At 33.8% G+C, this 25,856-nt stretch overlaps 1 protein-coding gene and 1 long non-coding RNA gene across 2 annotated transcripts in view; one reads left to right on the top strand and one right to left on the bottom strand.

The window, feature by feature from the left end:
• The window catches only part of LOC116420589, an 8,327-nt gene extending 1,063 nt beyond the window's left edge, over positions 1-7,264 (bottom strand). Inside the window, exon 1 of the long non-coding RNA XR_004230955.1 lies at positions 7,117-7,264. This is a non-coding gene — a long non-coding RNA (uncharacterized LOC116420589). The remainder of the gene's footprint in view (positions 1-7,116) is intronic.
• CCDC178 (coiled-coil domain containing 178) overlaps positions 1-25,856 on the top strand; it is a 610,238-nt gene that overhangs the window by 282,241 nt on the left and 302,141 nt on the right. The window lies entirely within an intron of this gene.

Raw genomic sequence — 25,856 nt, forward strand, 5'->3', positions numbered from 1 at the left:
TTACAGTCTTAGAATACGATGATAATGGTGGTGGTGATGATGGCTAGCATTTATAAAGTGCCTACTATAAGCCATTCACTGTGCTAAACACTTTTTGCAGACATTATTACATTTGATCTTCACAATATCCTAAAAGGTAGGTAGTATTATTTTCCTTATTTCATTACTGTGGAAATTGAGGAAGACAGCAGTTAGGTGATCTACCCGGGTTCACACAACTAGTAAGTATCTGAAGCTGAATATGAATGCAGTTTTTCCTAACTCCAGACCTGGTGATCTATCCACTATATCATATAGTCTCCCATTGGGATTGCTTGCTCCAAGAGAACTCTGTCAACAAGCATTTATTGAGTGCTGTGAACTACATACTCTACAAAGCTTAGGGAATACAAAGAAATGCAACATATAGTGTCCTCAAGAAACTCACATTCTAATGGAGAAGACAACATGTAGATAAATCTGTACATATAAGAAAAATGTAGTATAAATGAGATTAATCTCAGAGCCAAGGATCTGAGAAAAAGAGGGAATAGAACAAGGAAGATTTAAAACAGAAGATGGGCTTTCAGTGGAGTCTTAAATGAAGATGTGGAAGGTAGGAGTCAAAAGTGAGGCTGGAGAATATTTGGGGAACATCCCATGCAAATTCATGTTTGTGAGTTACTAAAGTTGTAAGTTACTACAAGTAGGCCAGGATATCCTAGTAGGGTGTGGATGTGAAATACCCTATAAGAAAACTTGAAAAGTCATAGGTACTAGGTTGTGAAAGGTTTAAAATGCTATAAAGAGGATTTGTTTTAATTGATCATGGAACTAAGAGGGAATTATTGGAGTTTACTGAGTTGCAGGTGACAAGATCAGTCCTATATTTTAGGAAAATAACATTGATATCTGAGTAGAATGAGGAAAAGATGTGAGGTAGGAAGAATAATTAGAAATAATTTAGATAAGAAGTGATGAAAATCTGTGTAAGGTTGTTGACTGTGTCAGTGAAGAGGTGATGACATATATTATGAAGAAAGAACAATAAAGATGCAATTTTGAGTAGCTGGGGAAATGGTATGTACCAATGGGAGGAGGGAAGGATTTGAAGAAAAAGGTAATGAGTTCTGTTTTGGATATGTTGAATGTGAGATACCTTCAGAGTATCTACTACTAGATGTGCAACAGGTAACTGGTAATAAGTGATTGGAATTCAGGAAAGAAATTAGGGCTAAATAGACTGATCTGGGGGAAACAATAGTAATTTAAACAATAAAATTTGAAATTTGATAGAACATGAATTAGGTGAATGAAAATGCATTTTAAAATGCTTATGTAACTGATTATTTGCTAATCAATGGGTATGCCAGTACAATCAAGATAGTTTCTGTCCTCAAGGGACTTATATTCTAATGGGGAAGACAACACATAGAAAGGAGTATTTTCTAGGAAAGAGTGTTTGGAAGTTGTGTATCCATTTTTGTGTATGTCTCCAATATTTTCTATTAGAAATTCCCAATTTTGTCCAGCTTTTCGTCCATGCATTTTGTAAACTTGTGAGTTTAAAACTAATATTCTTGGAGAAAGCTGAAGTTAGAGGTCCAGAAAAAGCTATTATGAGGCTTTGAAATTTGCATATACTATCTGCTGGGCTCATCAGAGGTGAATGATAGTTTTCACCCCACTTAGTTACAAGCCAATCTAGATGCAGTTATTTGCATAAGCAATTTGATTGGTAAACATTGCTCTACACCTCCATATTACAAACTTTTGAGGACCAGAAACTCTGACTTTTTTCACCCATTTTGAGAATTTATTTTCCTTGTCTATAATCAACAATAGAATTAACAGTAAAGGAGAAAACAGATTAAATGTGACCAGAGATGGAAAGATAAGTAGAAAAACAAATGTTTCAACATTTCTTGACAAGATTATATGAAAAATAGAGGCAGGAGTGGAATTGTCAGAAGTGGAGGTAGCTAGGTATTATTGTTCGTACTTTGTTCTCAAAGAGTACCCACATCCCTAGAATAAGGAAGTGATAAGGTCAGTTCTGATCATGAGTACTTACTAGGTATATAACCTTGAGGCAAGTCATTTATTTCATTTAATTTCTCTCTCAGTTTCTTCAGCTGCAAAATGAGGATCATAAAACCTACTTCCATAATATTTGTGAGGATTAATTGAGATAATATTTGGATTTAATTACCATCCTTATACTGATGATTCTTGAATCTATATCTCTGTTGACTTCCAGTCTTCATCAGCTTTTCAGACATTTATTTAGAAGTGTATGTCCAATAAAAACTTTAAACTCAATATGTCTGAAATGTAACTGATTATTCCCCCCACCCATTGCTTCTCTCTTACTTCCATATTGTTCTTAAAGGTAAGACCATACTCACAGTCCTGCAGGTTCACAACCTGCATCTTGTCCTCCACTTCTTACTCTCTCTCATCCTCCATATTCACTCTGCTGCCAGTGTTTGTCAATTTTTATTGCTGCAACATCGCTTAAATATTTTTGCTTCTCTCTGACATTACTGATACCATGATGCAGGCGTTCATCACCTGGACTATTGCAATAACCTACTGTTGGATCAGCTTGCATGAAGTTCCTCGCCCCCCACCCAGTCCAAATGATACATCATTCAGCCAGAGTAATTTTCCTAAAATATAGATCCAACCATGTTATCTCTTACTCAATAAATCCTATTGGCTCTCTAACATCTTTAGGATCAAATAAAAAATCATCTGTTTGCTTTCAAAGCCCTTCCCAATCTTGCCTTTCCAATCTTCTTATACTTTATATCTCACCACCATTTCTATTCTCTTCAATCTTGTGACACTGGTCTCTTTGCTATTCCATGAACAAAAAATTTCATATCTAGGTTCTAAGCACTTTCTCTGGCTGTTCCCTTTTGCCTCTATCCTTATATTTATTGATATTAAAGTACCAGCTAAAATCCTATTTTCTGCCTTTCCTATTTTCCCTCTTATTTCTAATCCCTTTCCTCTTTCAATTATCACTCATTTATCCTAAATAGAGCTTGTTTATACATATTTCTTTGTTAATTTTCTCCTTCATTAGATTGTGAGTTCCTTGAAATGAAGAACTGACTTTTGACTCTTTTTGTATCACTGATTCTAAACACAGTGCCTGCCACATGAAAGGTGCTTAATAAATGCCTGTTTCCTTTCTCTTTTGTTTTGGGGGAGAGGATTTCTTTTTTAATGAAAGGAAAGGTGGTCATTATGATTCTCATTTTGCACCTGGGAAAAATAAAAGAAAAAGGGGTAGAATGTGAAATAGAAAAAAAATAGAATGAGATGATTTTCAGTGAAATCTTAGAATGAATTGTGAGGCCAAGAATATGTATAAAAACTATAAGAAAACTCTAAAGGGGAAAGGCTAGTGATAATATGTATTTTCTCACATTTGAGAAAGGAACAAAAACATATTTTCTATTATCTAATCTTTGAGTATCATAATGAGAAGGTACCTAAGAAATCATCTAGTCCAATGTTATATCTCCCAACAATATCATCTCTATGATATTTGGGAAAAGAATGTTCATTCAGGCTCTGTTTGAACACTTTCAATGGCAGGAGACTGAAAAAGAAGCAGCATGAAGGGGAGTAAGAAGCAAGTATAAGTGAATACTGGTAATAGTAATCTTTCATTTTAAAATAAAAGGGAAAAGACAAGTTTAGGTTAAGAATTCTGAGATGGATTTCAGGCCCAGGGAAAAGGAGGGAAAGTTCAAGAAAGGATTAGATATCACTAAGATACCTATCCAATAGATTAAATATATTATTGTTTTTGAAGCACAAAGATGGAAAGAAGAATGGCAAACTAGAAGCAAAACAATAGAATATGACTTTAGTATATATATTAAGAGATAGAAAAAAAAAAGTATGCTCATTTGAAGGTCATTCTGTTGTGGTGAATACTGGTAATAGTAATCTTTCATTTTAAAATAAAAGGGAAAAGACAAGTTTAGGTTAAGAATTCTGAGATGGATTTCAGGCCCAGGGAAAAGGAGGGAAAGTTCAAGAAAGGATTAGATAACATTAAGATACTTATCCAATAGATTAAATATATTATTGTTTTTGAAGCACAAAGATGGAAAGAAGAATGGCAAACTAGAAGCAAAATAATAGAATATGACTTGAGTATATATATTAAGAGATAGAAAAAAAGTATGCTAATTTGAAGGTCATTCTGTTGTGAGGGGCCAGAGGAAACTGCAGGCAGGACTAGATTAAATAGTAATAGCAAAAACTCTAATGACTTTAAAGAAAGAAGATCCAGAGAATGAAATTTCCTGTTCGTTAACTACTGAATTTGGCACCTTCATTTTAGGTCTTTGGAAAGAAAATGCTATACAATAATTCTTTCAAAACCCTCTCCATAAAATAGAACTGTGTTGAACACATCAGAATTTTAACTGATGAGATATGTTACTTGTTATTAAACTATTAAGTGGAAAAGCTCAGATGAATTAGTACTTGTCCATTAAATTGAAGTAATCTGGAAAGACAGTGTTCAAAAATGTCAATCAGGTGGGGACATGCCAAAATATATATAACCTCCAGGTCAAACTACTTACTAATGTTCTTAATAAGGCATAATTAGTAATGTGCTAATGGAAAGATAATTCAGATGCAAAAAAGAAGAGAATTGGGCTGAATAAAATATAAAATATTAACACTATGAGGTTCAAAATGGAAAAATGTGGGGTTTTTCTACATGCTGAAATGTGTACTTTGTGAATGTGCAAGTAGCAAATGGCACACAAATTAAAATAATAGTTTAGAAAAAGAGATATTGACTGCAGCAAAGTAATAATAATAATAATGATTCCTAGGAGGAATATCTAAGTGTGTTTAGGAGATGCAGAGTCATCAAATAATAAGCAGTAATAAGACAAGGTGATTTGAAAATTATCAGTAAACTAGGAGGTATTTATTTTTTAATCTTTCTACTCAGCACCATAGTACCATGTGTTCTTTGCTATGAAGTTTATAAAAATTGTTTCTTTGCTATGAATTTTAAAGAAATTTTACCTAAAAGAGGAAATAACGAAGGAAACAATATCCCTAACATATTGATTCATTAAGCAATGTTGGCCAGTTGCCTAATAAATTGGGACCAATTGCCTTCTTCAGTTTTGGCAAGCTTGAATACAGGGGGAGCTTGATTTTTGTAACATTAAAAACAACTAAATTGGACAAATGAATTAAAAGAAGATAATACAACATCAGGGAATCTGAATTCTAATTGGAGAAAAGATTAAGGACTTTCCAAGGTGTGAGGAGAAGGTACAAATGCCTGAAAATTAGAAAAAGAAGTTTCACATGTACAAATAATTAAAGGAATATGGAAACAATAATAATCAGTATGGGACCCATTTTAACATAAGACTTAGGGGTTGCTTAAGATATACAACTGTAGGAAAATTCCTCACATCCGTCTTTGGATCTGGTTGAGTTTCTGGTTAGCATAATGTAGGTCCTCAGAAGTGATCCAGTGGGCAGCTAGTTGGTGTAGTGGATAGAGCACCAGCCCAAAAGTCAAAAGGACCTGAGTTCAAATATGATCTGTCACTTAACACTTCCTGACTGTGGGATCTGGGAAAGTCACTTAACCCCAATTGCCTCAGCAAGAAAGAAAGAGAGAAAACACACAGGGTTATAAGTTCAAACAGTACAATAACATTTTCTTCCAATTCCTACAATTGAATGAATAAAGCTTTCTTAAAGGACAGAAATTAGACTAGACCCTTAATTGAATAGAAAGGGGACTGATCCAGCTCCAAAACTGAGTCACAAGAAGGAGTCATTCTCCTGGTTCACTCAATTGCCCCAATTAAATACTTGCTGTCTTAATTCCTCCAATTCTCTCAAAATATGAAGTATGACACTCCCTTCAAAAAATGTGCAAGCCATTGTAAAAAAAAACATATCTAATATATCAAACAATAATACATGAAATCATAGAGCAAAATCCTAAATAGTACATTATTAAATGGCAGATATTGTATAGTAAAAGCTTAAAAGAAGGTAAGATTTCAAAACAGCTTGTGTAACTGAATTTCCTCTTCAACAGTCTAACATTTAGTGGCTGTGTAAAACAAATACATTATATGAAACATTATAAAATTTAGGACTATTGTGTATATAAATATGTGTTGTAGATTCTGAGGAGATAGAATAAATATTGAAGCATATTTAATTGTGTAAAGAAAAATTATAGGACATGATAAAAAGAGGCAATTGTCAGGTAATTTAGAATGTGCAATTAGCCTAAAAAAGACAAGGATAAGAGGTGACTTAATGATGGGACTCTAAAGATATATTATCAAAGACTGCATACATATACAGTCTTTTCAAGTGAGGATTTTGTTACATTTAAAATAATGATTTAAAAGAAGATGAAAGATGAATGAAGAAGAAGACTGTACCTTTAATTATGGTCTATTCTGGAATTGTAGTGGGAAAATAAGTAAAGTTCATTTCTCAAAGAAAGACCATATGAAAGACATAACTTTTGAAGAAGCCATATATGAAAATGGGAAAGTGGAAAGAGTACTAACTCAGAAATCCTAAAGTCTGGGTCTTATTCTAACCTCTGCCACTCTCTTTATGACCTTAGCCAGTGATTACAATTCTCTAAACCTCAGTTTTCTCATCTGTAGAATGAAGAATTTATAATGGATAACTTAAAGTTCATAACTTCCCCCTCTCCCAATCCAGGCTGAATAATTTAAAAAACAGATTTGGCAGGAAGTACAAAGAAAGAAAACTTGGAATATAAGCACTTTAAACAAAAGTAAAATTTTTAAAAGTTTTGGAGAAAATTCATTGAACAGTAAACATTTAAGTTTATAGAGGGGAGAAAAATGAAAGTTCTTGAAAGACCTGAAGGATCTAGATAATTATATTTTATGTGATATATAAGGTATATATAAAAATTAAAGAAAATGTGAAATTTCAGAAATTCAAAAATATGATATACCTAAGAGTTGTGTATAATAGGAGGTAGCAGATATATAATGGAATATTGCTAATCAATACTTTTCTATAAACACATATACCATCAATGGGGATAGTGAACAAGATCATACATACTAGGAATCTTAGGTGGGTGCTTTGCATAGCTGAACATATTGGGCCTTATCTTTGCAAGGCACATTGCTCTGGCAGTGGCTATAGTTTTTGCTGCCTCCAGCTGCTCCTTAAGCTGAACTTCTTGTCTGTGAAGGTTCTAAATTCCAGAAAGAACTGGAATTCTTACTTTATGACTAATTTATGGTTCTCTTCCCATTTCTGCTCTCTCACAGTCTTGGTTCTGATATCTGTTATCTCTTGAGTAGCAGGATCTTAGCTTTAGTGCCCAACTTTCCTATTTCTTGATTCTATCAGGTTTCAGAAAATCTTGACAGAAGATGGAATACATGACATTGTTGGTGTCCCATTAGTTGCCTTTATCCAACGGCCAGCCCCTTATAATTTTGCCAAGTTGAATAGAAAACTCTTTTGTACTCTTTTATCAAGTTGTTTAGCTAAATCTTTTAACTTCTCTTAGATGAAGTTTAGGAAACTCTGAAATTTCATCAATGATTACTTGTATCCACCTACTTTACTTTGGCTTGAAAAAGGGTATTGATTAATGCTTTAAAAATGTGTTAAGATTAGTAAGAGTAAACAATAACAATGAAATTTTTAAAAATTTATAATGATTATATTTTTTATTCCTTGAAATTATTTTCTGTTTTTGCAGGAAAGCAATAAAGTTGTTGTTAAACAAATAAGAAGAAATGTCCACATAAGCAAAATAATCATAATAATGGTAACAATAAAGACATACCTATTACCAGAAAAACTAGAACTTCTTTTCTGTTGGTTGTCTAAGTTGCTACTTCTGTTTAGCTCCTTAAAATTATTCTCTCCTTAATCTTCTAGGAAAAGATTGCATGAAGCACATTTGCTAGGAAATATGAAAATATTTGTTTTCATTGACAGCTGCTCCTAATTAAAAATATTTTTTATTTTGAGAGGCTAGTATTAGAAGTATTACATTAGCCTGCCAAATTTGTGGTTTCTTGGATTTAACTTCCTGTATAATGAGCAAGATACATCTATTGGTTCAATTTTAAAGGCTAGCAGGACAGATTCTGCTTTGATGGCACTACCCTCTACTATTAGGGAACTCCCGTGGTGATTGCTTCTTCCCTGGACAAGGTATTTTTTTTAATTTTCCATAATGACGTTGAAAAAACTACTTAGATGTGGCATCTCAAGAGATTTTTTTGAACTGGCTTTGCCTCCAAGCTCTATTGCTGACAAGGCTTATTTCACAGGCCAAAATGTCTAACTCTGGTTGGAATCCAGGGGAATTTCATTTTGTCAAATCCTTGGTGAATTCCAAATCCAATGAAGTGATTGTTAAACTGGAGGATACAGTGTCAATGTAAATGTTGCTACTAAAGAAATAGCCTAAATTAAAGAAATCTCCTCTGTGGGACCCATGTTTTAATGGGGAACCAGGGTTTCTAACATTCCATGTAGACTTTTGATAATCTTCCGTGGCCTGAAATCTTCATTCATTATTATCAGTTAACAGATGTTTCAAGCAAAGGGAGTAGGCTTAGTTTGTACAGTTACTACCAAGATCTCATAATAGGAGATAATTTTGTATAATATGCTAAAGTAGGGTCTATTCAAATGAGGCTTCCTTTCATGAATTGAACTAGACAGTGCTGATGGACCAGATGGTCCCTTCTAATTCTCAAATTATCCTATTCTATGTTATCATCCCAATATTGTCATATACCTGCTTCTTGCAAATCTAGACCAAGAATGACTCGATTGATGAGTTCAATGCTGGAAGAACTTCCAGTCAAATGAATATATGATAGAGTTTTTATCCTAGCATGAAAATTGCAGGAAGCTCTTTAGTTCTAATCTGTAGTTGTACCACAGCACAATAAATAAGGTTCGTTATTTTAACCTTTGTTCAGTCTTTAATGTGTTCTATATGTAATCTATTTTTCATCAAGTGAAGAAGCTCTTGTGTGTGTATGTTGGGGGGGGGGTTCATCCCAATCAAGAGAAAAGTTGGAACTGCTAAAAAGAGACCTGTGCAAATAAAACCAGTTTTGATTTAGAAGATAGAAACAATAGCAAGTATAGGAGGAAGAATAGAAACGTGTAAAATAGGTTAAATTTGAGAAAATGTTGAATTTTGCAAAGAGTGCTAAGAACAATGAGAAAGGGCATAATCCTAAAATCCATAGAGGGTAAGGGAAAAGGATCCGAGAAAAAATAGGACTGCCAGTTGGAGTGCTTCACATCAGAGTTATTAGCAGTACTCATCATTCCTGAGCACAGACCAAACTAGATTAAAGTTTAATTGGTAAATGTTTAACAAAATAGATAAAAGCATTATCTAATATAGATAATGTTAATTCATAGTTTTCTAAGTCAAGAGATGGTTTATAGGAGACCTGCTTCTATTTGAATACAACACAAATGGTTTACATGTTGATTAGAGAAATAGGGAGAAGAAACAGGCAGTGCTTTCTTGATGTGCTTTCATTTAGTGGGCCATAAAGATTTATCTGCAACCTGGAAAGGACAAAAGAAAGAGTAGCTATTAGGGAACTGAGATTGGTGGTTGTTCTTGGACCAAAATCAAATTATGTTGGCATCGAGGTACAGTGTGTCTGACTGTGGCTGATCAGGCTAATGTGAGCTCAGAAGATCACAGGTCAGGCACAAATGATTTATATGAACATGTGGTGTGGAGATGTCTCTGAATTTGGACATCTCATGTTTCTTTTGAGCTACTGAAATTCTACTTTACTCATAGAGCACAGAATCTTCTTTGATGGGGACATGCCATGCTAGATGGTCCTGGGCCAGTGTTTTCCCATGTCTCACAGCTGATTTCAAAATTCTTCAGGATAAATAAGATAGTAGCAGAAAGCCAAGGTAGGTGGACCTCACTGCACTTGATTAAGGTACTGAATGACCTGACTGATGTGACTGCTGAATCATTTTCAGTTATCTTTGAAAGACTGTTGGGAGTGGTGCTATAGGACTGCAGAAATGTAAATATCAACCTACTTTTCATAAAGGGTAGAGAATGGAGTTTTTCATTTATAGGATGTTGAGCTAAATTCTAGGATGGAATAATAAGATGTTAGGAGAAACTATACAAACACAAGTTGAATTAAGAAGGGCATGCTATGCAGAACAAAAGAACTAATTTTTTTCTGTTTCCTTTACATTGCTTGAAAAATAATATTGATAAATGTCAAAGCAAAGATGTGTTTAGATTAGTAATTGAAGATATAAGACAATGAACTAGTGTAAACATAGAATCGTTAATTATTTTATTCTTCATCCCCTGAAATTATTTTTTAAATTAAAAAAAAAACAATAGTCAGAATAAACCTGGAATACTGAGTTCAATTCTTGTTGTCACATTTTAGGAAGGAAGCTAGTAGAATAGGCTGACTAAGATAATCTAACATCTCAAAGTCATATGAGGACTGACTGATGAACCTGGACATAGGTAAGCCTAGAAAAAAGATAGCATATCACCAAAATGTGAGAAACATTTTTAAGTCATGTGGAAGAGGGATGATCTGTTCTCCTTGGCTACAAAAAATAAAATAAGTCACTTGAGTAAGGTGTACCATTTTCTAACATTTATTCTTTTTCCATTTCTTAAAAGCTTTTATTTCATTTTTGTTTTGTTAGTTTCACTTTTTCTAAATATTCACAGTTTTGTGGAAAATATTTTTCCCTTTGAATCTTTGTTTGCAGTTTTTATGGAGTTATTCTCTGCTTTTGAGGAATCTGCAGATTTTCAGTAATGTTTAATGTTGGGCATTGTCTTCTTTGGTTTTCTCACTGATTTAGTTTTAGTACTTTAATTGAGGTCTAGCCAGGGCTAGATTTTGGTACCTGTTATTTTGGGGTGGGATGATCATTGCTGTTTGATGCTACCTGGACAACTGAGTTCTTTCTCTGTTTTCCTTCTTTCTCCCTGCATCTTTGAGGCTGAGAGTAATATTCAAGGATTCCCATAAGTATCCCAAGGATGCTATATAGAGGAACTCTAAAACGTTGGAGCAATTTAGTCCAAGTGACTCTTGCACTTGTCCTTGTCCTTCTTTGAACTCTGCCCTCTTGGGATTCTCTTTCCTAGATTTTTACATTTGGGACCCTTCCATGGGCAGAGGTTTCATTCTTGCTCCTTCTTGACAAAGCCCTGCATTCTACATATGACATTCTCTGGGTCCAGCTTGTAAAGAGCTGAAACTCTGAGTAGGTGTACTAGAATCAGACAACTGAGCACTTAAGGCTAGTTACCCATTGGACAATATTCTATTAGTATATCCTTGGAAAATGCCCCTTACCACTATTCTGTGCTGGCTCAATCTTTTGGTGTATACAGTTAATTGTAGAAGGGATTAGGGGGATGAAGTAAGATGAGCTAGGGTCACTTTTGTGGTGGAGGAAGAGAAGGGAGTTTGTGGAGAGCTTGTCTCCATTTCCCTTCACTTCTCCCCCTAATGACCAAGAATAAAGACCAAGGACTTTTGCTTATCCTGACTCCAGCTGATTGTACAGCATCCAGGGTGCTAACTTGGTCTTCACACAACTGAGAAACAAAGTTTTTTTTTTTTTTTTTCTGTGCTGATGCTGGTTTCTCTGGTGATATCTCCCTTTCCTATTATTTTGATCTACTGGATGATTTTGGGGGGCAAGGATGGAGTAGAAGAAGTCATCTATTGTACTTTTTCCTCTGTTTTTTTTAAATTACTATTTGATCTGGTGCAAATTCTAGACTTTTGTTGATATAACCTGCCTACATTCAGGCTACCATCTTGGCAGAAGTCCTGCGTAGAAATATCAGAACTTTATGGTAGAGAAATCTTTGCAACAATCATAATTACTTAGAAATGGAATTGGGCTTCTTTAGAAGGTGAGAGAGTTAAAATTTAAGATCTTCAGTCACAGACTAGATGACTACATATTGGATATGTTATCAAGTCAATCATCAAATATTTATTTATTAAGCATCTATTCTGTGCCAGGTACTTTGCTAAATTCTGAAGATACAAAGAAAAGCAAAATGTCCCTGCTCTCAAGAAATACACAGTATAATGGGGGAGACAACAAAATTAACTATGTACAAACAAGATATGCACAGGATAAATTCTAGACAACAAAGATAAGACATTAACATTAAGAGAGATTGGGAAAGGCTTCTTGTAGAAGGTGGAATTTAAACTGGAACCTGAAAGAAGTCAGAGAATCCAGGAGACAGAAATGAAGAGGGAAGACTTCCAGGCACGGTAGATACTTGGTGAAAATGTATGGCGTTGGGAGATGGTTTTGTCTTGTTCTAGAGACAACAAGAATGCCAGTGTTACTGGATTGAAGAGGAGGATATAAAGGGGGACATAAGGTGTGAGAAAACTCAGAAGACAGGAAGAGATTAGGATAAGAACGCATTTAAAAGCTAAACAGAATATTTCATGCTGTTTCCTGGAGGTAACAGGGAGCTTCTGATATTTATTGTACAGGGTGAGAGCTGTGCCATGTTCTCTTCTCTTAGGAAGAATAATTTGTAGCTGAGTAGAAAGTGAACTAGACTGATGAAATACTTGAGACAGAGAGAACAATATGTAGGCTACTGCAACAGTCCAAGTGTGAGGTAGCAAGGATCAGCACCAGGGTGCTGGCAGTGTTAAAAGAATGATGTTACCAAGGCAAAATCTAATGCTGTAGAGGGAAATCATACTTTCTTCAAATATGAGATGGGCAAAATATGCTATTTTTTCCTTAGAAAATATTAGAATCTCTTTCTACTTCTGAATTCTGTTTTGAGATTATTCTAAGGCGAAAAGAGATCATATTTGTAAAACACAAAGTATATTGCCTGGCACATAGGAGGCACTTAATGTTTATTTCTTCTTTTTTTTCCCTTTCCATTTCTTCCCCCACTCCATACCCCTGTTATAATTATTAAGTACACTGTACATGTACATATGCTGGTTGATACCATAAAAACTATAGTTATGAACCTTAAGATATTTGTACAATGTTATGGACTTCATTTTGTGAATCACAAAATCATGTTTTGGAAAGATTCTCTAAAATTTTGTTAATATATGACTGAAATTAGAAGGAAAGGGAAGAGTTACTTATCTTGTTTTTTTTTTTTTTAATTTCTAGGAAGATTTCAAACTTTCCTTCCTAGACTCTTATAGAATCTCATGGACTTTCTGAAAATAGAAATGCAGTCTTATCCACAAAAAAACCTCTTGGCAAATACAAGTGAGAATTATTTTGTCCATATAATGGAGAAAGAACTCTTGAGTAAATATTGTTGTGAATTCTGAGGAATAGGTGATCAAGTTCATGGGAACTTGGATAGTGTGTGTATGAGTGTGTGTATGTGTGTATGTATGTGTGTGTGTGTGTGAGAGAGAGTTTGTGCACATACTTTAATCACTTCTTAGAATAATGAGGAAACAGGTATCATGTAGAAATGAAGACCTTGACTTTCTTTCATTATCAAAGAAAATTCATTTGTGTTCAAAGATACTTATAAGTGATGCTTTATTGTGATCTCCCCTACCTTTTATCTACTTCCCTTCTCCACCTCCCTGCCTTTCCTGGTAATATGGTTGCATCATTTTGCATTCTCACATTATTGTGACTGTACTACATCATTTGCATATTTTTGAGGTTGAAAACTGGAAGCCTGAAGTCAGTCAAAAGTATAATGTATTGTGAGCCATCCCTCCCCCCAACATGTCACCTTTATTAAAAGTTTTAGCTGACCGCAGGGACTTAATGGAATGAATATAAAATGCTTATATTCTATCATATGATTTGTAGTATATATTTTGGTACTAAACATGGATTTATTATTTCTGTCAACTCCATAATTCTTGTTTTCTGGTAATGTACCCCAGTTTGGTAGTTGGAGCATGACACTATAGGTTAGTGACATGAAACTTGCTTCTTTGCCTTCTGGTTATAGAAGCAGAATCCATTCTAGTGACCCAATACCATTCTGCTCTTCCACAGTCTTTAAGCATTTCCAGCCAGCCAAATTTTTCTATTATCAAAAATCAGTTAACTGCATGATTTACTCAGGCTGATCTCACTAGTTTAAATCTCCCAGTAAGATGTATCCCTAAGAGGAATGAATTGTTAAATTAGCTGAAATTGCACTTTTGAGAAATTGAAATAGGTGTGATTTGAATGCACATTTTACTTAGTTTTAGCATCTAGTGGAGAAGGAAACTTTGATAACTAAATATGTGTTTTATTTACCAGTGTCTTTACTAAATCTGCATGGAAGAACAGCATCACTTTTAATTGGTCAGTTCAGTCAAAGGCACCAGAGCAGCTCTGTTCCCAGTTAAAAGTTATGGTTATAGAAGTTGCTTCCTTTTTCTACTGCAGTGTGTTACTGTATTCCAGAATTGGCATGTGAGTTTTTAAAAACCTATAGGCAGCTGATAATGCAGCATGGTCATACACCTAAAAGATTTTTAATCATAGTTTTGGCATTAGCGTTGCTCATATCATAGACTCATTGCCAAAATTGCAAGAATGTATAGAAAGAAGACCTAGGTTCAAGTCCTGATTCAGATACAAGTTGTGTGACTCTTGGCAACCTCAACTCTTTAAGATCATAGGTAATACCATTTTGGAGAGTAGTTTGGAACTATGCTCAAAAAGGACTGTGCATACCCTTTGATCCAGCAGTGTTACTGCTGGGATTATATCCCAAAGAGATTATAAAGAAGGGAAAGGGACCTGTATGTGCACGAATGTTTGTGGCAGCCCTTTTCGTAGTGGCTAAAAACTGGAAACTGAATGGATGTCCATCAGTTGGAGAATGGCTGAATAAATTGTGGTATATGAATATTATGGAATATTACTGTTCTGTAAGAAATGACCAACAGGATGATTTCAGAAAGGCCTGGAGAGACTTACACGAACTGATGCTGAGTGAAATGAGCAGGACCAGGAGATCATTATATACTTCAACAACAATACTATATGATGACCAGTTCTGATGGACCTGGCCATCCTCAGCAACGAGATCAACCAAATCATTTCTAATGGAGCAGTAATGAACTGAACTAGCTATGCCCAGAAAAAGAACTCTGGGAGATGACTAAAAACCATTACATTGAATTCCCAATCCCTATATTTATGCACACCTGCATTTTTGATTTCCTTCACAAGCTAATTGTACAATATTTCAGAGTCTGATTCTTTTTGTACAGCAAAATAATGTTTTGGTCATGTATACTTATTGTGTATCTAATTTATATTTTAATATATTTAACATCTACTGGTCATCCTGCCATCTAGGGGAGGGGGTGGGAGGGGGGTAAGAGGTGAAAAATTGGAACAAGAGGTTTGGCAATTGTTAATGCTGTAAAGTTACCCATGTATATATCCTGTAAATAAAAGGCTATTAAATTAAAAAAAAAAAGATCATAGGTAATAAAATAAAAGGTATAGAGTGAAGGAAGTAGAAATGGATAGATGACAGATAAATAAATAAAAATTTATTAAGTGTCAACACTATGTTAAGTACTGGATTAATTTTCATTGTTTAATTACATCTATGAGCAAAGAGAATTTCTATAGTTTGTCCCATACATAATACTCATAGTATATGTTCAGTGCTGGCAATGAATTAGATTCATATATTTGGAAAAATCTAGACATAAGCTATAGTGTGAGTATATTTAGGTATTTGAACTCTGAGGCAAATTAACCAAGGAAGGAGTTGAGTTTAAATTCCAGGATTGAATTTTTGCCTATGTAAATCCAAAATCCTGTGGAAATCTTGAGCTGACATTTTTCTTCAGTAATTCCTCACATTCATATTTGACACTTATTTCTGTATACCTTTGAGAAAAATGGGATAAAAACTAGAGATGAGAGCAAGAAATGTGAATCCTTGAAAAGTCAATTCATCCTACACCTTCATTCTTTACTTTTCTCAGGTTTCCAGTTTTAATCACTTGCTTTCATGTTGGGTTTTTAATTTTGTTTTCTTCTGTTCTTTTTGGTGGTGGTGGGGGGCGGTTTATTTGGTTTTGTCTTTTTTGCTTCATTTTCTCTGACATCCCCAAATTTTATAATAGCTAACCATATGACATTCCTACTATTTCAACTCCAGTGGTTTCCAGTTGCCACTAAGGATAAAATACAAACTTTATTCAACTTTTAAAGACCTGTACAACCAAGCCCCAGTATATCTTTACCACCTCATTGGACACTCTATGCATCCTTCTGCACTCTTTGATATCATCAACTTGATGGATTTTCTGCTTCCCACATACTGTGAAATACTAGATGAAATACCACATACTTCATCTCTAGTCTCTAGGTCTTTGTAGCAGCCATCCCACATGAACTCCTTCACTACCCTTCACAGAATCCTTTTCTTCTAATAAGATTAAGCTCAAGTACCAACTCTATGAAACATTTCCTTAACCTCCCAATGTCCAGTGCCACCTCTCTATATTTGTATTTAATTACTATGTATATACATGTATCTTTATTCTCTTCATATTTATGTTGTATATATATATATATATGTGTGTGTGTGTGTGTGTGTGTGTGTGTGTGTGTGTGTATAAAACTAGTTGTCTTTTACAATAGAATTTCAACTCCTACAGCACAGTATTTGACCCAGACTGTTTTGTGATTTATCAATTGAATAGTTTTCACTGAAAGTTTTCACTTCTGCTAAAGTGTATATGGACTGAGAGTAACCCTCTAACATAAACACATACCATCACATACCCCATCATCTGTGTATGTCTACTTCCCTAGTATACGGTGAATAACGTCTTTGAATATAATTAGGTTTTGTATTTACTAATTAACATTATTATATAAATTACATGATAAATAATATATAATGTATATCTTTTTAACATAAATTATACATAACAATAATTCTAATACATTAATTATATATCATAAACATAAGTATATGTACAGAATATATAAGTAGAAAGTATCCTTATTCACACATAAATAGAAATAAGAATCTGGATATAAATATTATATATTTATGTGATATATTCCATGCCTATTTGTATTTATGTATATTTTTTATAAAGAGACATAAACATAAATATATTTTAATTTTACATAAATTAAATATATAGCACATATTTATTATATTATAAATTATAATTTAATATAATAATATAGTTAATATAGTAACAACCTCACATAATTATGATATAGAAATTATTAATATGCTATATATTTGATAAATACATATAATATTAATATATCTATGTATTATATACACATATGTTATTTTAAACATATAATAAAATATATAATATAATCAACACATGCACACATATACACATGTTTGCATGTATACATATATGTATGCATGAAACTTTGAGAAGTAATTCCATAGACAAAGAGATAGCAATAAAGCATTTTAGATTAGAAATTATGATGTAAAGAAGAACTAAAGAAAAACCTTAGAATGTTTGATCAGGAATGGACTTCTAGTCCCAGACTTCAAGCCTTATATTCTTTATTTTATTTTTAAAAACTTTAAAAACATGCATAATTTTCAACATTCACCCCTGCAAAATCTTATGTTCCAAAGTTTTTTTTCCCTCCCTTCCCCCTCCCCCTACCCTTAGAGGCAAATAATCCAATATATATTAAACATGGCAGTTCTTCTATACACATTTTCACAGTTAGTATGCTGCACAAAAAAAATCAGAATAAAAAGGAAAAAAAGAGAAAGAAAACAAAATGCAAGCAAACAACAACAAAAAAAGTGAAAATACTATGTTGTGATCTACATTCAATCCCAATAGTTCTCTTTCTGGATACAGATGGCTATCTTTATCATAAGACCATTGGAACTGGCCTGAATCACCTCTCTTGAAAAGAGCCATGTCCATCAGAATTGATCATCATATAATCTTGTTATTGCTGTGAACAATGTTCTCATGGTTCTTCTCACTTCACTCAGTGTCAGTTCATATTAAGTCTCTCCAGGTCTCTCTGAAATCATCTTGTTGATCATTTCTTTTATAATGAGAATATTCCATAACATTTATATACCATAAATTATTCAGCCATCCTCCAAATGATGAGCATCCATCCACTTAGTTTTCAGTTCCTTGCCACTACAAAAAGGGTTGAGCCTTATATTTTAACAAATAAGAAAACCAAGAGCCAAAGAGGTTAGATTCATCAAGCTTTAAGACTTGCTAGTTTTTGAACTCAGACTCATGGACTTTTCTCATTTAACCACAGTTCCTCTCAAATTGCCATTTCATCTGCAATCATCATTTTTGATAACTTTTTATTTTTCTAAATATTGGTTTTCAGTATTCACCATTGAAAAATCCTTGTTCCAAAATTTTCTCTCTCCCTCTCTCCTCACACTTCCCCTAGACAGCAAACAATTCAGTATAGGTTAAACATGTGCATTTCTTCTAAACATATTTCCATATTCATCATGCACAGTTACCTTTTAAAAGATTTCACAATAAGTCCACAAGTAGTCAGAAGAGGTTTGGGTATTCTATGAGATGCTTGAGAACTAAGGAATAAGAGAAATGTTATGAAATGAAAATGAAAAGAGATAAAGCTATCTTTGAAAAGAGAGAATTCCTAGAGATTCTAATGATTGGTTCAGAACACAATGACATTATCAAGTCTAGCTTCAGTACCTGTATAAGGAGGGGAACTTAGTTCCCTGAAAGGACCTTCCTCATTCAGTGACAAAAGTTGCTGACAGATGTATCTTAGCATGGTCCAGGGACAAGTAAAGTGAACTACCAATGCAAGATACCAAGACACATGAGGCTAAAATAGAAATAGTCTGCCTGGGTGTGAAATGGAGAGTAACAACCTATTAAAAGACTGATTATTATGTTATTTTCTGCCCAGATGAGAAAGAGTAATGAGACTGTACCTTTTAATTATCTACCTGAATTTGGTAGATTATGGTAGCCCTAGATTTCCACACATTTAAAAGTTCAGGAAAAAAGAGATATGATCAAAGGTTTAAAAATACAGAGGATCAGCTTGGAAGTTCTTGGAAGTCTTCTCTTGATTCTTTTTATATTATACAGATACCAAGTCATACTCACACTGTCTTTCTGTTCTGCTGTATTCAGTTTGTTCCCCTCACTCTTGATAAGTTGAATGAACCCTCATTTCCTGGTCATATGTCTTTAGTGATATATTTCTTTCTTTTTTTTTTTTTATTAATTGTCTCACTTATGTCCAACTCTTCATGATCCCATTTGCAATTTTCTTGGCAGAAATACTGGAATAGTTTGTCATTTCCTTTTCCAACTAATTTTACAGATAAGGAAACTGAGGCAAACAGTGTTAAATGGCTTGCCCAGAGTCACATAGTTAATAAGGGTCTGAGGACAGATTTGAATTTAGGAAGAGGAGTCTTCTTCCTTCAGCCCCTTCCTGATGTATGTTGTAGCACTTCTTGATCATTAATGTAGTGCAATCTATTAACTTGCTACCACTACTTAATCATCTCTCTACTGTTCTTCAGTTTTTTTTCTTATTATAAATGTTAAAGGCATACCTCCTCCACCTCAGAACCTGAAAAATGGGTCCAAAGACTCATTCCTTCTCATTTCCTGCCTTGGTGCAGCAATGTAAGGTGGTAGTTACATATGGTTGCCATTGTGTTTGCACTTTATGTGGGATGTGAAAAACTATGTGGCATATAAAGACAGAAGTTTGGCATGGTAAAAAATCCTCAAAACCATATCTTAGTTTGTTTGAAGGAAATGTTGATGTTTGGTTTGAGATAATGGACACTCAACAGAGATTATGATTATTTTAATTTAATAAGATTGGAATTTTGTTGTTCACTCAAATATAAAGTATAATAAGTAGAATTTATAGGAAGAAAAGTCTTGGTATAATATAAAGTATTATATTCTTCTTCAAATATGTTAAAAATAGAATTGTTGCTCTTTAAGAGGTACTGAGTTCCCCTTATAGAAAGTGCTTCTGTAGGGGCTGTGTTGTCAGTGCCATTGTGGAGATGATTCCTAGATGGTTCTCACATCAATAAAGAACTCATTTAGATAACCTCTGAAATCTCTTAATTTTAAAATTTTGTGATTCTACAATTAACTTTGGCAAAATAAGTTTAGTGATTCAAATCAATTAACAAGCACTTATTAAGCACTTATTGTGTGCCAGATTTTGTGTTAATTTTAAGAGTAAAAAGACACAGATCAAATAGTCTCTTTCATCAAGGAGCTAACTTGTGCTTTTTCAAGTTTATACAGAATTCATCCAAAAAATAAATACAAGGCAGTTTCAGGAGAAGTGGGTACTAGTAGTTGGGGAGATTGGAAAAGGTTTACTATAGAAAGTGATGCTTGCATTGAATCTTAAAGGAAACGAGGGATTTCATGAAGTAGAAATGAGGGAATGAATTCTAAGCAAGGGAACAACCAGTGTAAAACAAACACAAAAAGAATCTGAAGTGATTGAAATGTCCAGCCGCAGTCTATATTTGATCTTTGAAGAAATGAGAAAACTGAAGTTCATTAAATAGTAATTGGGGGGAGGGAATGCACTATATGAAAACTGATTTGGTGGTTATGTGGTGGATAGGTTGGAGTTGGGCAACTAGATAGGAGGTTATTACAAGACTCCAGGGGAAAGGTACTGAAGACCTTAAATACAGTGGTAGCTTTTGATAGCATCAATTCTGTAATGTTGTTTTTCTATTTCCAATAACCTTATTCTCTGAAAGAAAAATAGAAGAATTTTTCTATAAGAGACTTAAGACAGTTTCCTCAAAAGGAAGGAGTTTCAGTTTCTGAGAGGCTGGTTTATTGTAGTGCCCTAATCATCTCAGGCAGACCGGATCTGGATGGATCAGGCAGCTTTGTCTTGAAATGGACTTAGTGGGACCATACAAAACAACATCCATGGTACAGATTAACTTCTCTTTTTTTCTTACTATTCTTTAAATAGAAGCATTAGATGACACTATCTCCAGCAACAGAAGTGCAAACACCTGGCAGATTATTTGTAATTCTAATCAGTTTTTAAACTATTGGCCTTCATTACACAGCCCACAGAGTGCTTGTGGCCCACAGCATGTATAATTGTAACCCACCATAAATTAGGAACATGGCCTCCATAATTTAGTGTTGCTGAAGCTATTGTTTATCCAAAGAACATTGTTCATATGAAAAGATACATTACCTCTCATGTGTATACTAATTACTGAAAATTGTTATATAATAATCATTTGTCCTTATTCAATCGTGATAAAAAACATTGTGAGATTTTTAGCCCATAAACCTACTGCTCAAACTTGATAACATTGTCAGTAAGTAAACTACTGTTTGAATTGAGGCTGGGTCATAGATTCAATTACTATGGGTCTTTGCTAGGTCTCAACTTGTTATTTGACTGGATTCTAAGAGCAATTGTAAATACTAAAAAAAAAATTCTTTACCAAATCAGGATCGTTATTTTTAAAAATTGTAATAATAATAAGAAGAAATGGAACTGAACTATCATTCAGTTCTCCAAAAAGAGAATCAATGAAAAAATAATTTAACTTTTAAATGTGGTATTTTACCATATTTAATGGTAATTAACAATGCTTATTGCATTGATTAAATTGCTTGAATGATATTATCTTTGATGAATATAAATTAAAGTTATAGTTCCCCCCAAAAAACATTATCTAACTTTAAGAAAAAAAGAGCATGCTCTACTGGACCTAGCACAGTTAGCTACTTCCCAAGAAATAAAAGGTGAGTCATTGTTGCTAATGTCATCAAAATGGCAACTTATCAAGAGGAATGGGGGAGGTGAGGATGAGGGAGCTTCTGCAATTTAAACACAGTCCATGATCCCCTGGTTGTTGGATCCCATTTTGGAACCTTGACTTTGGTATTTCTCAAACCCTCATCTATAGGGTTTTCCTTCTGGATATGACTTGCTGGTCTGATACCCTGTCCTGTTTTTGTAATCATAGCAATAGCCTTTTCTTCTAGCTCTCAGGTTTTCTCTACCTGACATGGCATTCCTCCAGACACATCTGTTGATCCTCTACCTTTGACATTTATTTAAGTTGTTGTTAGACCTCTGCCTCATAAGTATTTTGTATTTACTGATCTACCTGTGGCTCTGTTCCTGGATCATACCTTTCTCAGAAGAGTTAGTGTGATGGAGCATAAATTGTTACTGAAACTGCTCATGAGACTGGAGTTCAGATCCTAACAGGAACCTGTATGATCCAGGTAAGTCCATTAATCTCCCTGGATCTTGGTTTCCTCTTTTGTAAAATCAGAAAGTTGGACTTTTGTTATTGTCTTCATTCAGTAGTTTCAGTCATGTCTGATTCTTTGTGACCCCACTTGGGCTTTTCTTGGTAAAGATATTGAGGTTGTTTGCCATTTCCTTCTCCAGCTCATTTTACAGATGAGAAAACTGAGGCAAGCAGGGTTAAGTGACTTGGCCAGCATTGGGAAGATGATTCTTCCTGAATCCAAGCCTAGTACTCTGTCCATCTTTCAAGTCCCTTCTAGTTCTGCCTATGATACTTTGTAACACCAGACTTAACATTATGTTAACAAAACATCATACCTTCTGATATCCCTACAAAGTTATTCATAGAGGGGCAGTGAGTTTCTGGCCATTTGAAGAAGTTCACTTTTCAATAAAAGGAGGCAGATGAGCAGACACAAACTCTGGCAGCTAGCTCTGGAGTTGGAATGGAAACAGGAATGTGCATATGTGCCAGTGAGAGAACAGCCCAAGTTGTGGGCATTCAAATTAAGGGAATCTAGTAACTTCTCCCCAGTGCCTCAAGCCAATAAGAAGACAATTGTGGCTGGAATTTATCAGTGGTCATCTGACTTTATCTCTTGTCCCACTTTGGCAATAAAGATTATTGTAGAAAATGAAGATTCAGGCTCTGCCACAGAAACTCCTGGTGGAACTAGGTGATTTAGGAGGCTTTATAGGAATATTTGTTGGGAGATCAGACCCTCCATTATTATAATTCAGTCTTCATCTCATGGAACCTCTCCAGTTCTTATATAGTTCCCAGGGTAACTCTTCCCATGTCCTCAGAGGATGGAGTTCTTATGAGATCATTTTCTGTCTTTTAATGAATCTATGGAAAAAGTTAGGGATCTGACTGACCACTCAGAAGGGAAGATATAAAATTTACCCCAAACTAGAATTTGATCTCATGTCCAATTAGAGAGCCTTATAGATCTCCTAGATTATGTTTTCATATAACACTTAGGCAAGAGGGAAATATCTGGAGGAGGAAAGGCCATATAAGCTCCAAAGTTGCCTTCAAGACAAATGAGGTAAGGTAGTTCAAAACAAATTTTTGTAATGGAAAAGCAAAAAAATTAAAACATTTTAAAATTTATTTTCAGTTACCTTAGTGATTTAAATTAAAATAATCTATTATTTTAATAATTTCTCTTCATCATCATATGCTTATATACATTAATTTTATAATGTAATTATCTTATATATTCATATTTATATGAAATTTATATATTATATATAATTTAAATTAAAAGTAATTTAAATTTTAAGATAATTCATTTTAAATTATCTTATTAACAATGCTTTACTTAATGATTTATAATATCTCACTTTAAAATACCAAGGAATAGTAAACTTCAAATATATAGTACATGATGCATTTTGTCATTAACCACAACTAAATTGACCAGCTACAGGCCTATCTCACTTTTCATTATGCTTCCAAACTTTATTGCTCTTACAAGATATTGCATCTTTAAAAAATTTGAAGGTATGTGGCATCTTTGCACAGAACAAGTCTATTCCATTTTTCTAGCAGCATGTGTTCACATTGTGTCTCTGTGTCACATTTTGGTAATTCTTATAATATTCCCAATGTTTTCATTATTATTATATCTATTATGGTGATATGTGATCTTTGATGGTACTATTGTAGTTGTTTTGGATGCTACAAAGTATGTCCACATAAGACATTGAATATAATCAAATATAGTTTGCATTCTGACTCCTCTATCAATTGGCCATTCCCTAATTTCTCTCCCTATTCACTGAGATACAACAGTATTGAAAGTAGTCAATTAATAATCCTACAATGGGCTTTAAGTGTTCATGTGAAAGGAAGGGCCAGTCATGGTTGTCTTATTTTAAGAAATTGCTAGAGCTACCCCAACCTTCAACCACCTCAACCATCAAGACAAGATCCTCCACCAGCCAAGACTCAGATGATGGTTAGCAACTTTTTGGGGGCAATAAAGTACTTTTAATTAGGTATGTACATTTTAAAATATAATTCTATTAGATAGTTAATAGACTATAGCATGGTGTTTTAATTTTTATATGTATTGATAAACCAAAACTTTTGTGTGATTTGCTTTATGGCAATAGTCATCCTATTGCAATGGTCTTTAATAACATCCACAATATCCCTGAGTTATGTCTGTACAGGTTTATACTTGCTCTCTATTGAAAAAAAATCATAATATAAGGAAATATAAAAGAAGCATTTTATGATAAACTTAAGAGGAGAACACTTATCTAATGTTTTTGAAACACATATACTTCCTCACTTGGTCCTATCCTCAAACTAGACACATACAATGTTCTATTACATATATGTCTATTGAAAAATTTCTCAGGTATATCAATTTGTTTGATCTTATACATATTTCCATGAAACTGCTGAGAGGTTGTAGTGAATGTAGTGAATGTAATTAGTTTCAAGGAGCTGAGCTTGAAGATTCTGGGGTTTGAGGCTGAATTTGAATCCTCTTCATAGCAAAGTAAACTAAGGTTAATGGTCAAGTTCTTAAGTTTTGTTTACAGATTTGAAGTTCTTAGGAATCACTCAGAGAGTTAAAAACCAGCATAGAGTGCAAGTAAAAATAAGGCCTTTGCTTAGTCATATGTGGCACCCTATGTTTTTTGAGAGGATACTCAGTAAGTATAGATTTTGAAAATTTTATGTAATGTACTATATTATGAGAACTTTTTAATGAGTTTGAGAAGTTAATCCTGCTCGAGAAACTTTGAGAACAATGAATTTCATTGATCTCTAAATTCTATCTCAACTCATACTCCTATGATTCTAAGATTAATCTAGAAAATATCCATTGATTGGGATGGGACTATTGAAACTGGCAGTTGAGTGAAAGCTTTCTTCCTCTTCAAGTATACATAACAATGTTTTTGTTGCTGCAGTTGTTTCTTTGTTTTTTGATCTGGATTTGTGATTTCATTAGTGTAAAAGATCCTTGGTGAAGAAAATCCTATTTTATCAATGTAGATCATCAATTGTTTCTTCAAACTATACTTTTGCCTGAAAACCTGGAAGTTAAGGGTTCTAGGAAGTCACAAAGTCAATATATTTCAGAGGCCAGACTTGAACCAAAGTTTTTCTGACTCCAAGACTGGCACTATGCCAAATACACCATTCTGCCCACCTTTGCAAAACCATTTTGTACAGGCAGGAGATTTTTTGGTGGTAAAGTGAAATTCAAATAAAACAACTACTATTAGTATGACTCTATTTGTTATTTGAATTTAATATTTTATTGTTCTCATTAATTTAATTTGGAAATGATGTCAACTATTATTTAACTGTCATTTTAAGTGAATACAAATGCTCTTTACTGTTGACAGAAACTCTTTAGAATACTTTATAGCTACTTGAAGAACAAATTCTCAAATAAGGGAGCAACCAAAATCCAGTTGGAAAAGATGGTGTATCTCCCTCTCTCTTT

This window comes from Sarcophilus harrisii, chromosome 1, assembly GCF_902635505.1.
Source record: "Sarcophilus harrisii chromosome 1, mSarHar1.11, whole genome shotgun sequence".
Classification (NCBI taxonomy): Eukaryota; Metazoa; Chordata; class Mammalia; order Dasyuromorphia; family Dasyuridae; genus Sarcophilus; species Sarcophilus harrisii.